The following is a 13181-nucleotide window of genomic DNA, read 5'->3' on the forward strand; positions in this document are numbered from 1 at the left end:
ATTATATAAAAGCGCGTGCCCTTCAGGTCGGCTTTGTCATTCCGGCTTGCTGCCGGGTTGTCATTCTCTTCACGCAGAAATCCGCCGAGTCCGGAGGCGGGGCAGGGAGCTGCGCCCCAGCCCGTACCCTCTGGGGCGCAGTCCCCTGGACGCACGTGGGTGCTGCCGTCCTCCTTTCATTTACGCCCCGCCAACCCCCTAGACAAATCCTCCATCGGACCGTTTTCAGATATCCAGGTAGAGTCAGTGGCGGGGCCCGAAAGTCTGTCCTGTCTTTGCCCCACCATATCCCACCTCAAGTCCAGGCCTCTACGTCTCTGTTCTTGGACAGCCTTCTAGGACTTCCCCAGCAAAGTGGTACCTGTTCTGTGTCCCGTCAGAACTGGTCAGGCCTCGCTCACGGAGAACTCTGATTCTGTTTTCCCCAGACCATGAGCACCTCACAGACAGGGCTGGAGCTTTCTTTTATGAGGAAGGGTCCCCAGCACTTAGTGGCCTAGGACGGGTGTAGGGGCACCAGAAATGTGCGATGAAGGAATAAACCATAGACATGCCACTCCTCTGGGAGCAGGTCTTCCCCCCAGGCTCCCAGACAACTTGCCTGTACCCTTGACGCAAATAGAGGTGACTCGACACCCAAGGGGGGCCTCCCTGATGGCATGGGAGGAAGAATCCACCTGCCAAGGCAGGAGATTCAGGGTTCTATTGCTGAGTTGGGACAGTGACTTGGAGAAAGAAATGACAACCCACTCCAGTATTCTTGCCTGGGAAATCCCATGGACAGAGGAGCCTTGCGGGCTTCAGTCCGTGGGATCGCAAAGCATCAGGTGGGACACGATTTAGTGACTGAGCACTGCACTATACCCAGAGATGCTTGGGGCTGGAATCAGGGAGCTCCAAGCTGCCCAAAGTCCCAGCCCGAAATTTGAACTTCCTTCATTCTCAAGCTCCACCCTTAGATGAAACTGACTGCTGGTGAGGTGCCATTCCAGAGTCCCAGTAAGAATCTTCTTCATGTCTCTCTTTGGTCTAAACTTGCAAGAGGTTGTCAGATGAGACAGTTCAGTAATGTAGCCTCTGGGACCAGAGAGCCTGCATTTAGAATCATGGCTCAGTTGCTCACTAGCTGTGCTGTCTTGGGCTAGATACTTCACCTCTCTGTGCCTCAGCTTCCTCATCTGTAAAGTGGGAATGATAATAGAGCCTATTTCCTAAGAGAGTCATGAAGATAAAATGTATCACCTCTTAAGGAAATCCACATAAAGTGTCCAGCACACGTAGCCAGTGCTTAGCAGTTCTTTGTTGGGTTTTCACCCCTGGATTGCTGTTTCCTGGGTCTTCTGAGCCTCTCCTTCCCTTCAACTGTAGCTCCTGGGGGCACTTGCATCGCCCCAGCATACCAAGTGAAAGGCCTGGGACCACTGTTTCTGACTGGGGGTCCAGAGTGTGGTCGGTCAAACACTCTGCAGTCCCAGCTCCTCTCTGACCGCTGTGCATCCTCAGCTAAATAACCTTTCTGAGTTTCAGAGTTCACCTCTTCAAAACTGGGCTTATGCCAGCAGTCCTTGAGGGCAAGTTGGAAGGATTTAAGGGGAAATGTTTTCTCCTTTAAAATTAGAGTGGAATGCACAGACCTCTGACTTCCATGCCTTTATCACAGACTTTGCTTTCTAGGGTGTGAGCCCTGGCAGCCACTTTTCAAGGGAGGAAGGGAGAAGGAGAGAGTCTAGAATTCACCTGCCAATGGAGGAGATGCAGGGTTGATCCCTGGGTCAGGGAGATCCCCAGGGTAGGAAATGGCAGCCCACTCCAGTATTCTTGCCTAGAGAATCCCATTGACAGAGGAGCCTGGCGGGCTACAGTCCATAGGGTCGCAAAGTCAGGAACGATTTAGCATGTGCACACACACACACAAACACACACACACACACACACACACAATCCCAGGGGAGGAGTAGGGGCCAGTGTTCAGCTGCTCCCCTCACCACTTGGTCTAAGACCCTCCTTTCCATTCAGACCTTCTGCCCCCGTGACACTCCAGCCATGGAGTAACTGCTCTTTTTATTGAGTATCTGCTTTGTGCCAGGTGGGATGCCAGGGTCTTTGTACCCACTATTTTCCATTCCCTCAACACCCTGTAGGGAAGATACTATTCATTAGCACTTACAGTTGAGGACACTGAGGCCCAGAGCAGTTTAATACCTGCTTAAGTGCCACTGATGTCAGAGAGCGGTCCCAGGCCCATGGGACCTCTAAGCCTCCTCTCTTCCCTTCCCTGTCCTGCCCTCGCAGGCAGTAGCCTGGGACCCTGGAGACCAGCTCCTCTCCTCCTGCATCCAAACAGTTGGCAGACAAGTCTCACCAGCAGCTGGGGAGGAGGGCTGTATGCCGGGAAGCCGAGAGCAAAGGCACTGAATCTTCTGCTCCAGACCCTCCTTCTCTCAGAGCCGTCCAAGAGGGCAGGTGCCCGGCACGTAGAGTATCCCTGTGGGGTCCTCCAGGGAGGAAGGAGACAAATGTCTCTGTGAGATGCTCAGGAAATTATCCCCACCCACCAGCCTGGCCAGGCCATTGACCGTGGGGCACCTCCACGCCTCCTGCAGACTCTGCTGGTCTTCTTGAGATGGCCACCCTGCAGGTCCCAACTCTCCCGATCCCTTTGAAGGTGAGAAAATCAGGCCTTGGGAAAGGTCATGGTTTTCCCTCAAGCAGCTGTGGGTAGTGCTAGTGCTCACAAGGTCTAACGACTTCCAGGGCAGAGAGAGATCTCTTCAGGCACACACCAGGACTTGCCGAGCACAGGCTTGGTGCATGCACAGTTCTGGGAACAAAGGACGGGCTGTGCACAAAACAGACTTCTCCAGAGCCACGTCGGCCGGAGGCTCGGGGCCGCTTACTCCATCCACAAGGCGTGTGTCTGCCCTGTACCGGAGACCCTAAGATGTGTTAAGAAACTCACAGTCACACGTCTGGAAACAATGTCTCAGTATCAGAGACAGAAGGGCACTTTCCCGATCAGCCTCAGGTGAGGCTGATCAGGTGTCACTAGGCCATTTCAGGAACTGCACTGCCCCAGAGCAAGTCCCCCCTGGCACAGCCGACCACCACATGGCTGACGCCCCACCCAATCACTCCCACCACCGCCACGCCCACGTCTGGAGAAAGATACCAACTGCAGTGGGTCAGACACGGCTACATCAACACCCCATGTCATCAGGGGCTAATGAGTGTGAAGAGTGTCTCTGAGGTCATTGTCATGTTCCTGCTGAGTTACTGCTCACACTACAAGCTTCCTGTTCCTTTTGTTTTAAAAAGGTGCATCCTATCCCGGTTTCCCTGAGACCCGGCAGTACCCTGGGCGTGGTGTCCAAATCTGACTGGCCAGAGGGCCAGAGAGACCTTGATTTGGCCCCCAGCTCTCCTACTTACTAGCTGTGTGATCCTCAGTCAATGACTTGATGTCTCTGAGCAGAGGGAGAGGAAATACCAACCTTCCAGGATTCTGCAGGGTTTAAACTGAAGCATGAAGCCTGTCCTTGGCACTGATGGTGTTTGGACTCTCCCTGCTCTCCACTCCACCAGTGCTGTCTGTGTTCATGGTCGGGCCCCAGTCACTGGTGGACCCCCTTGACCACACACTGTCCTCGGAGCCTGCTCAGCTTCACAGCCCGAGTGCCCAGCCAGGTGGTCAGTTCACAGCAAGTACTCCACGCTCGTTCAAGTCCATTTCTCCTGAAATGCAGTCCCCCAAGAGCATTGCTTCCCAGCTACCAGAGATAAATGAGTTTGTCATGTAGGACAAGCACCAAAAGATGGCACAGCCTTACCTAGAAATCAGTCATTTATGTGTCAAGGAGACAGACACCACACATGTTCACCATGATCCCCAACCCCAGTGAGTTACAGAGGGAAATGCATTTTCAAACCTTGAGAATGACTGGAAAGGCTCAGCACACATGGAGCAGGAAACAGAGAGACTCTTCAAAGTTGGGAGGCTTCGCAGAGTTCACAGCCCATCCATAAATCAGGCATGCCTCCACCGAGGACTGGCTAGTCTGTGAGTGCCTCTCTCCTATTTTATTCCACTCACCTTCCAAACAGCCTACATTCAAGACCCAGAAATACAACTGGAAGGAACCACAGAGATCAGCAGGCTCACAAGTCACTAGTTTGTAGAGATCAGGAAACAGTTGCTCCAAGCACTGAAGTGACCCCAAGGTATGAAGTGAGAGTTGAACACACACACACACACACCCCACGCACCCTCCAGCCGTGTCTAAGGATGAATGGAATCAAACATTTCAGCCCAGTCACTCCCATTCCTGAAGACTTATGTTCTGTCTCTGCATCCATGTTCCCTATGTCTGCTTCCTTCTCTTGCTGCTTGCTACTCTAGCCCACTTGCTTCTTTCTCCAGGAAAGAAGCCATTCTGCTGCTTTCTTCCCAGAGCGAATAAAACCACAGACATTGCACAGGCACCCCCTAGTGGCTACATGTGAAAGCACAGCCTCCCCCCCTCCCCCACCTACCCAAATTAGTTGAACCAGATTGAAAAGCCCCTGGCTTGGACCTGTGCTGTGCTCAGAGGCTCAGTCCTGCCTGACTCTGTGTGACCTCATAGACTGTAGTCCGCCAGGTTCCTCTGTCCATGGCATTCTCCCAGCAAGAATGCTGAAGTGGGTAGCTATTTCCTCCTCCAGAGGATCTTCCCAACCCAGGGATCGAACACACATCTCCTGCATTGGCAGGCGTGTTCTTTACCACTAGCACCACCTGGACCTAGTCTCCTCCAAAAGGGAACCTCACACAGGGTTTCAACTCGTTCCCAGGAAATGGGAGAGTAGAGTATGATCTTAGATGAGAGTGAAAAACGTAGAGGGTAAAGAAAAGGAGAGGGTGGAGGGAGAAAGGGAGAAAATGAAGACAGGAAGAGATCAACGGGAAAGAAATGAAGAGAAAGTAAAAGACACATAGTAGGAGAGAGTACAAGAGAATAAGGAAAGCTTAAAGGAGAGACATTTCTCTGTGTTCAGCCTTGCTCTAAGATAAACACTCAAGGAAAGAGTAATGGAAAATAAGAATTGACATACCCAGGGTCAGTTGGCTGCCCTGTGGCACAGTCAGGTGGGAACAGAGGAGCCAGGGAGAAGAAGGGACAAGGACCCTGCAGTTGACCCCATCACTGCCTGACTTGGTAATCTTTTCAAAATCCAAATCTTTCTCTGTCTCTATTTCTGCGCGTGTAAAAGGGTCACTAATAGCAGCTGTTCTCTTCCTGTTTTATTGAGATCCAGTGAGAACAATAAAGATTTGCAGAGAAAGCCCCGAAAAGTGCTCGGAAAAGTTCCCCGATATAACCATCACAGAAATGTGTTTTATCGTTTTTCGCTATGCAACAGCAGCCCTCCATCCTCTGCTTCGGGGACCAAAGAGGTAATATGTGATGCTGGACTGCCAAGGCACTTGCTGTATTTCAACCATGCATCAACTTATCACGGCCTCTGGTGCTTTATAAGATGCCATGATTTGAAAGGCGCTGTCGAAATGTAAAACCTTATTGCCACAGTAGTAAAAAGATCAATGTCCATCTCCTTACCCACTCTTTCTTGTCAGGATGCATAGAGATACACACCAAACAACTCCATCCACATTAGCAGAATACTTCGCAATAAAACTGCACATGTCTGAGTTCGGCAGAATAGCCACAAAGCAAAATATTTTTGGAAGTGTCAAGGTACCCTTCATGTCCAAACAGCTGCCAAGGGGGTGATGACATTTTTAGAGTCCGCTGCAAAGGTAAACACATCCAGGTCTCATATAAACATGCCAGCTTGTGTTTGTGTTCTTCAGTAGTTAAAAAAAAAAAAATGGAGAGAGAATCTTATCAAAAAATGGCTGTGGGAGAAAAATGGACACAAAGTTGTCCAACTTTATGGAGTTGTGTATGGAGCTGTGTAGTCACGTACATGAATCCTGTGAGAAAGCGTGTCTTCTCAAAACAACGGTGAACTTTTGTCAGTGGACACAGTGCCCTGTGCACAACTTCCTAAGTGTCTCTGTGGTTTTGTCCCTTGGCGTCTGTGTATCACGACACTAGCCTTCCCACAAACCTCAGCGCTCACTGCTACCCTGTTCCAGTTTATCCCAGGTGATGTAGAACACCTCAGCATTCATTGCTTCCTCCTGATAGTGGAGGGGAGTAGGGTGCCAGGTGCATGCGTGCTTTGCATGCTAGGTGATTTCAGTCGTGTCTGATTCTTTGTGATCCTATGGCTCCCCCATCCATGGGATTCTCCAGACAAGAATACTGGAGTGGGTCGCTGTTCCCCCTCTGCCAGGGGATCTTCCCAACCCAGGGATCGAACCCCCGTCTCTTCTGTCTCCTGCATTGGCAGGTGGGATCTTTACTACTAGTACCATCTGGGAAGCCCAGGTGTACCCAGGAGATCTTGATGGATTTGATCCAGCCTCAGATGGCAGCTGGTACACAGGGAAGTCCCAGCTTCCTCTGTCGAATCTCATCCTGGTAATTTTCTCCTGGTCTTCTTAGCCACATGCACTGGTAACAGGTCTGCAAAGCTGCAGCAACTTAGATGTAGAAACCACAGTGATCTGTGTGCCTGGTAAGTTAAGCTTTGAGCAGGTAACTGTTGGAGCCACTGGCTGAAGAACCAAACAGGCGTGGGTGCTCAAAGCAAAGCGGCCTCTTCCAACCCCTCTTGCCCCACCTATGAAACAAAGGTAGTACCTCTCCTCACAGAGAGTTCCTTAAGATCTCCATGAAATAAATGTCCGTGAAGTGCTCAGCACAGAGCTGGTGCTCAGTGGGTTTGGAATGAGTGGAATAGCCATAGAGCAGAAATATAACATGAGCCACAGAAACACTTGTACATTTCCTGGCAGCCACATTAGCAAGGTGAAAAGAGAACAGGTGGAATTTATTTTCATAAGATGGTTTAATCATACATATCCAGAATAGTAGTTCAACATGTAAACAATAATTTTAAAATATTAATGAGATTATTGTTGTCATCATTGTTTAGTCCCTAAGTCATGTCCAACTCTTTTGTGACCCCGTGGACTGTAGCCTGCCAGGCTCCTCTGTCCAAGGGATATCCCAGGCAAGAATACTGGAGTGGATTACCATTTCCTTCTCCAGGGGACCTTCCCAACCCAGGAATCCAACCCACATCTTCTGCATTGGCAGGCGATTCTTTACTGCTGAACCACCAGGGAAGCCCTATAAATGAAACATTTTATGTTAAAAAAAGTTATCTACTATGAAATCTGGTATATATCTGCACCTATAGCACATCTCAATCCAGAAGCAAAATTTTCAACAGTTGAAGTAAAATGTGGTCCTACTGAAACTATAAAGTTGTACTTAATGGGAACATATTTTACACGGCTTCCATTTTAAAATTAAAATTCAATTAATTAAAATTAAATAACACCGGTTCTTCATAATGCTAGCCTTAATTCACGTGCTTGTTAGCCACGTGTGAATAGTAGCCATGGTATCGGCATTGCAGATCAGAGGAAGGAACTCGGGGGCATGGAACAGAAAACACAGCTGTCAACTGCTTAACCAAAGAGATGTGCCCTGGTCTCGCCCCACGTGAAGCCCCAAATAGGCTGCCTGAGGCTGGTGCAGTGGGTGCAGAAAGTCATTGGTGAGCCAGGCTCCTACCTCCTTTCTGCTCTGCCCACCTTAGCAGGGCAGGATGGGCAGATGGGCAGATGGGCAGGTGGGCAGCTGCCCACCGTGGGCATCTGACCTCACTCCAGGCAGGAAAAAGGGGAGGAGTGAAGGTTAAAGGGAAGATGACCATCATCTGTCCAGTCTGCTCACCTGTTGGGCTTTCTTGGAAGTCCCATCTAATGGCTTTTGCTTAAGTGTCATTAACCAAACTGCATCACACACGGACACCCTTATTTGTACAGGGCAGAGCTGATAAATATAGCATTTTACCTGGGCACATTGGTACCTTCAACCAAAGTGGTTCCTTGGAATAGAGGATGATGGATATTGGGAGGCAAATGACAGCCTCTCTCAGAAGTGGCACCTGCAATTATCATTACTCATGCCCCCAGACTTTGATTCTCAAAGAATCCTTAAAGAAATAAAATGAGAGAGTTTTTTTTTTTTTCTTTTTCTTTTTTGCTGAACAAATCAGAAATTCTCTTACTGCATCACATCTTAGAAAACAGTTGGGTGAGGTCCAGGGAATCAGAATTGATAGAGCAAGGAAGGCAGGTGGACTGGCTGCTTCCCTAGGTGGGCAGAATGAAGGGTGGCGTGGGCAGAAAACAATTCCTTTGTAGGGGCAAGACACGTGCTTCAGCTCAAGTGACTATTGGATGGAAAACTGCCTTAAGCAACAGGGCAGGTCACATTATGGAAAGCAAGAGTGCTTCCTGAGGAGGGTCCTTCTCACGGACAGCAAAGATGTTTCTATGAGTTCAGCTGCAGCTTGGCGATCTTTCTTGGGAAGCTGATCTCCTATCCCCCGGGCCTCCTGACTACAGCCTGGCTCATCGCTGAGCTGGGAAAGATGCACTACCAACCTCAGTGTCACCCAGGTGGTGACCTTGTTTGTTCTTGGAGGGTCACTGAACATCTAAGCCTCCCTTTCATCCTAAAATGGGGACAATAACAGGGCCACTTAATAGTCCAATTGAGAGGATGAAATGAGCTAATGTGTTCAAAATGCTTAGCTCAGGCCCTACCACACAGAAAGTGCTCGATAAATTATTATTCTGAGTTTTCTCTTTTTATCCTAGAGTGAGTTTTGTGTTTCCTTTTGTCTGCTCTATTATTTTATATATTGGTTAGAAGCCTGGCAAGAAGCAAAGGGTCTCAGAAGGAGTCATTGAAGAGAACTCCATAAAGGGACTCTTTACAAGGCGTGTGTAGGGCAAAGGGAAACGATGAAGGAGGAGATAAGCAGTCTGCGTAACCTTGCCAATTTGTGCCTGAGGAGGCAAGAGGGCAGGTCCCAGAACCTGCAAGAACCGTGGAAGTAGGAAGACTTGCAGTGGGAGCCAGGGCAGTAGACAGAGCCCAACCCCTGCCAAACAGTGACGTGACCTGGAAGGAGCCAGGGGACCATACACCTTGACCTCTTTCTTCTGCACCCTCATCTCCTGCAGGTGCCTCCCATCAGCGAAGTCCAAACTGAAGCCAGACCCCAAGGAAGCCCAGCTGATGCAGTCCCTAGATATCAGCCTCCCAGGGCAGAAAACAGTGTCAAAAGGGATAGAGAATGTTATGCAGAGGGACGAGACAAGGATGACCCAACCACGCTGCAACGTGCTATAGTAAAAGATTTCACCTCAAATATCCGGAGCTGACTTGCTGGATTTGCACTCTGGGTAATGCTCTTTTTCTGCTCGGGGTGTTTGGTAGTCAGGTTATGTGAACACTTGGCTTCTGTTGAGAGTCCAGAGGCAGAGAGGCATCACAGTATTAATGTTTTACAGTCACTGACCCAGAATTATATGCCACATTTCTCCCACTCACCAGCCAGTGACCTAGTGCAAGCTAAAGGGCCCCTCTGAACCATGCTGTCTAGTCCATATCATGGGAGAAAAAGCAGTTGTCTCGCTGGCTAGTTAGGAACATTAGATGAAATGACATGAGTTTCCTTTGCCTTTACTACTATGTGAAACCCAAAGGCACGGTGGCTGAGAGCGCAGGTTCTGGAAATGGGATGACTGGATTCAAGTCCCAACTCTGCCATTTAAAACTCTGTCCTTGGACTAGCTACTTAACCTTTTAGCATCTCAGATCTCTCATCTGCAAAATGAAGGAAACCTGTCCCCACTGTATAAGGTTGTTGTGAGGATTAAATGAGCTATTACATGAAAAGTGATTAGAACAACGTGTCACTCTATCATCAACACGCTGTTATAGGTAAAGCTCTGAGACGAAGACGGTGTGCTTAATACACACTGAACTCCCTTCTGCGCTGTTCCTGCATGATCAGCACCAAGAGCTCGGACAGTACCCTCTCAGGACTCCTCCTTTACCCATTAGGGCAGGTAGTACAGAGGCAAGTGTTCTGAGCATCTGAGCAGGAACAAAGTACATGTCGTGATTCATGAGGGGTAGCTCCCTGTTCTTCAGGAAAAGGAAAGTCAGTGCAGAATCCACTGCTCTCTGCTTCTGGCCAAGAAACATCTGAGCCTAGTTCAAGTACAGGGCTGCTCAGTATCGTGGTTAAGAGCATAATTGAACGAGTCAGCTTTTCTCTAGCTGTGTGATCCTGAGCTGGTTACTTAAAATCTCTGTGCCTGAGTTTCCTCACTTGTAGAAAGGTGATTACAACAGTGTCTACAGCAATGGATTGTTATGAAATTAGTCAATATTTGAAAGTGCTTAGAACAGGCCCAGGTACATAATATGTGCTTTATAACAGCTTCTTGAGTAAATAGAATAATCTCAGTTCTGTAAACAAATTTTAACCAATTGATTTCCTTTGTGATCTGTACAAATCTGAGGCACTGTTCTCTCTTGGGAACTAAGAGCAAATCAAAACTGTGTTTGTTCAGGGGAAAAGAGAAAATGCTTAAGTCCGCAAAATGAAGAGGTCCATTTATTGATAGAAGTCACTGAGATCCACTCTGGCATCCCATAGTCTGAAAACTCTTTGGTTTTTCATCTTGTGAACAAAAAGCACTGCCAGATGCTTTCCGATCACCAACAAATCATTTTGCAGATGGGAAATGAGATTCTTACTCCTTCCCTTACTGGCTTGTTTATATGACTTGGTCATACTATTTCATCTTTCTCTGAGCCTCTGCTTTCTCATCTGTAAAATGGGAATGTTAATTCCTATGTCCAATATTCCTTCAAGCACACAACAGTTAGTTAATGGAAGTGGTTTCCTTCTACCTTTGTATCTATAAACAATGAGAAAGTCTGGGAGAGAACTAGTTTGAGAGACTGAATTTCACAGATGGCATCAGCTAATTAAGTGTTAACAAATTTGAAACCACGTGTACAGCAGGGTTTCTCTCTTTTTTTTTTTTTTTAACTGAGCAACACACAATAATGCTTCTCACAAGTGCTAATCTGAAGAAGGCTCTGGCTCTGCTGTTTTTGCTTTGGATGAAAGAAAGGCTGATACCTCAGAGGCACGGTAGTGAGAACACAGCTCTTGGAATCCAACTTTTCAGCTCCCTGATGTGTGATAACCTTTAGCAAATGACTTAATTTTTTTTTTGTCTCTTTTCTTTCTTTTTATCATTAAAGTGTCTTTTATTCTGAATTTCAGAGTCAAGACCACTAACATCTTTTCTAAGCCTCAGTTTCCTCAACTGTAAATACCTACCTTACAGAAATATTGAAATTGATTAATATTATGCACACAAAATGCCTGGCCACACAGTAGGGGCTCAGTAAATGGTAACTGTTATCATAAGTGCATAATCAAACAGACTGTATAAAGTGGAAAAAGGAAAAAAAAAAAAACATTATTTGCCACTCTCACTGATGATATATCTTCTGGATTTCCTGAAATATGGGGAGGAATGGAACATTATCCTCCAAAGAAATAACACTGAAGAAGCTATTAAGCTTTAATGACATGAGGACGATTTACTTGAAATAAAGTCCAAGCAGATGCTCAGTGCTGGTGAAGTTGCTCCTAAATAGGTCTTTACAATTAGCTGGGAATCTGAGGCTGCATGGGGAGCAGTCGTTGTAGCCAATGAATAGTTTCTCCAAGATGTCAAGTTTGTTTTTATAAGAGGCCCCTCAGATTAGCCTAAGAGCCCTTACAACAAGTGAGTCTGATTAAAGGATTGTTGTTGCATCTGCCACTTTTGTCTTCCTCTGAGAGAAGGCTTTAACTTTATTCCTCCTCCGCCAGCCTCCCAGATCTGTTCTCTATCTGTGTTCTCCATCTCATCGAGTGGCTGCTCCATTATTCCAGAAACCTGGAGGCTACCACCCTCTCCTCCAGCCCCTACAGTGACAGCCAGCAATTCCTGTGGATTTTCCCTCCTAAGTAAACCCAGATTTCCCTCAGCTCCCCTCTCTAGTCTTCTTCTAGCTTCTGGCCTCCCTCCTGCCTGTTGACTGTGCTGCACCCAGACTGACCCCTAAGAATGCAAGTCTCATTATCTCTTCTTTGTGGAAAACCTACCAGTGGTCTCCTTTGCTCTTGGTTTAGATGAAGGACCAGATCCTTTATTCAGCCTGCTTTGCCAGTCTTTTCCCACTCTAGCCTAACAGACTTAAAGCTTGGAGACTCGAACCTGGAATGAATGGAATGGGTGCACCATAGCCTACAGTGACTCCATTTTGCTTGTAGCATCAAAGTTTAACATTCCTCTCACTTTGACTATGAACCCATTGGCTGTCATGCCCTTTCCCTCTCTTTGCACCCAGAACCCAGCGACATTTCTGGGGCTGGCTTCTCTCCACTGGGGGCAGCTGAGGTAATGTAGGGTCAAGTCCCCGTTCCTCTTTCAGAGCGTCATGGTGATGAGCAGATTCAACCTTCCACACCTTGATCCATCCGCCTACCACACATGCACCGAAATACACACACTTGCATACACACATAGGCACGGACATGCGCACACTTGCACATGCAATGGACACACACACAAGAGAGTGCATGGATGGACTCACGCACACACACACATATTCACTCACATACTAATCCCCAGACTAGAGCACTGAAGTCAGTGCCCAGACTCGATAGTGTGGTCAGAGGTAAAGCAGCTATTTCTGAGCACACTTAATAGCTCAGCTATGTTCTTTTTTCCCTTAGCATTCATCTCTGTATTGATTCAGTGTTTGGTGAGTGCATATTATGTGTTAGTTACTGCTTCAGCTTTTGGAACAGAGTCCCTGCCCTCACAAAGCGTAGAGTCTAGTGGAGGAGACATATGTGCTCCTTATCAGCTCTATGACCTTGAGTAAGTTACTCAGCCTCCCCGTGTGCCAGTTCTATTATCTGTACAATGAAAATATTAATGTCACCTTGTATAACCCTGTTATGGAAAGACGTAAAATAGAGTACGTCGATGGCTAAGTGCTGACTTCATGAGACCGATGTGAGAGGTAATGAGATAATACAGGAGAAGTGCTTAAAATCATATCAGGATAATATTTCTTCAATAAGTGATGGCTTCATATTATTTTGTGAAGAGCGGAACGTAGAAT

The sequence above is a fragment of the Bos javanicus genome, chromosome 14, assembly GCF_032452875.1.
Source record: "Bos javanicus breed banteng chromosome 14, ARS-OSU_banteng_1.0, whole genome shotgun sequence".
Lineage (NCBI taxonomy): Eukaryota > Metazoa > Chordata > Mammalia > Artiodactyla > Bovidae > Bos > Bos javanicus.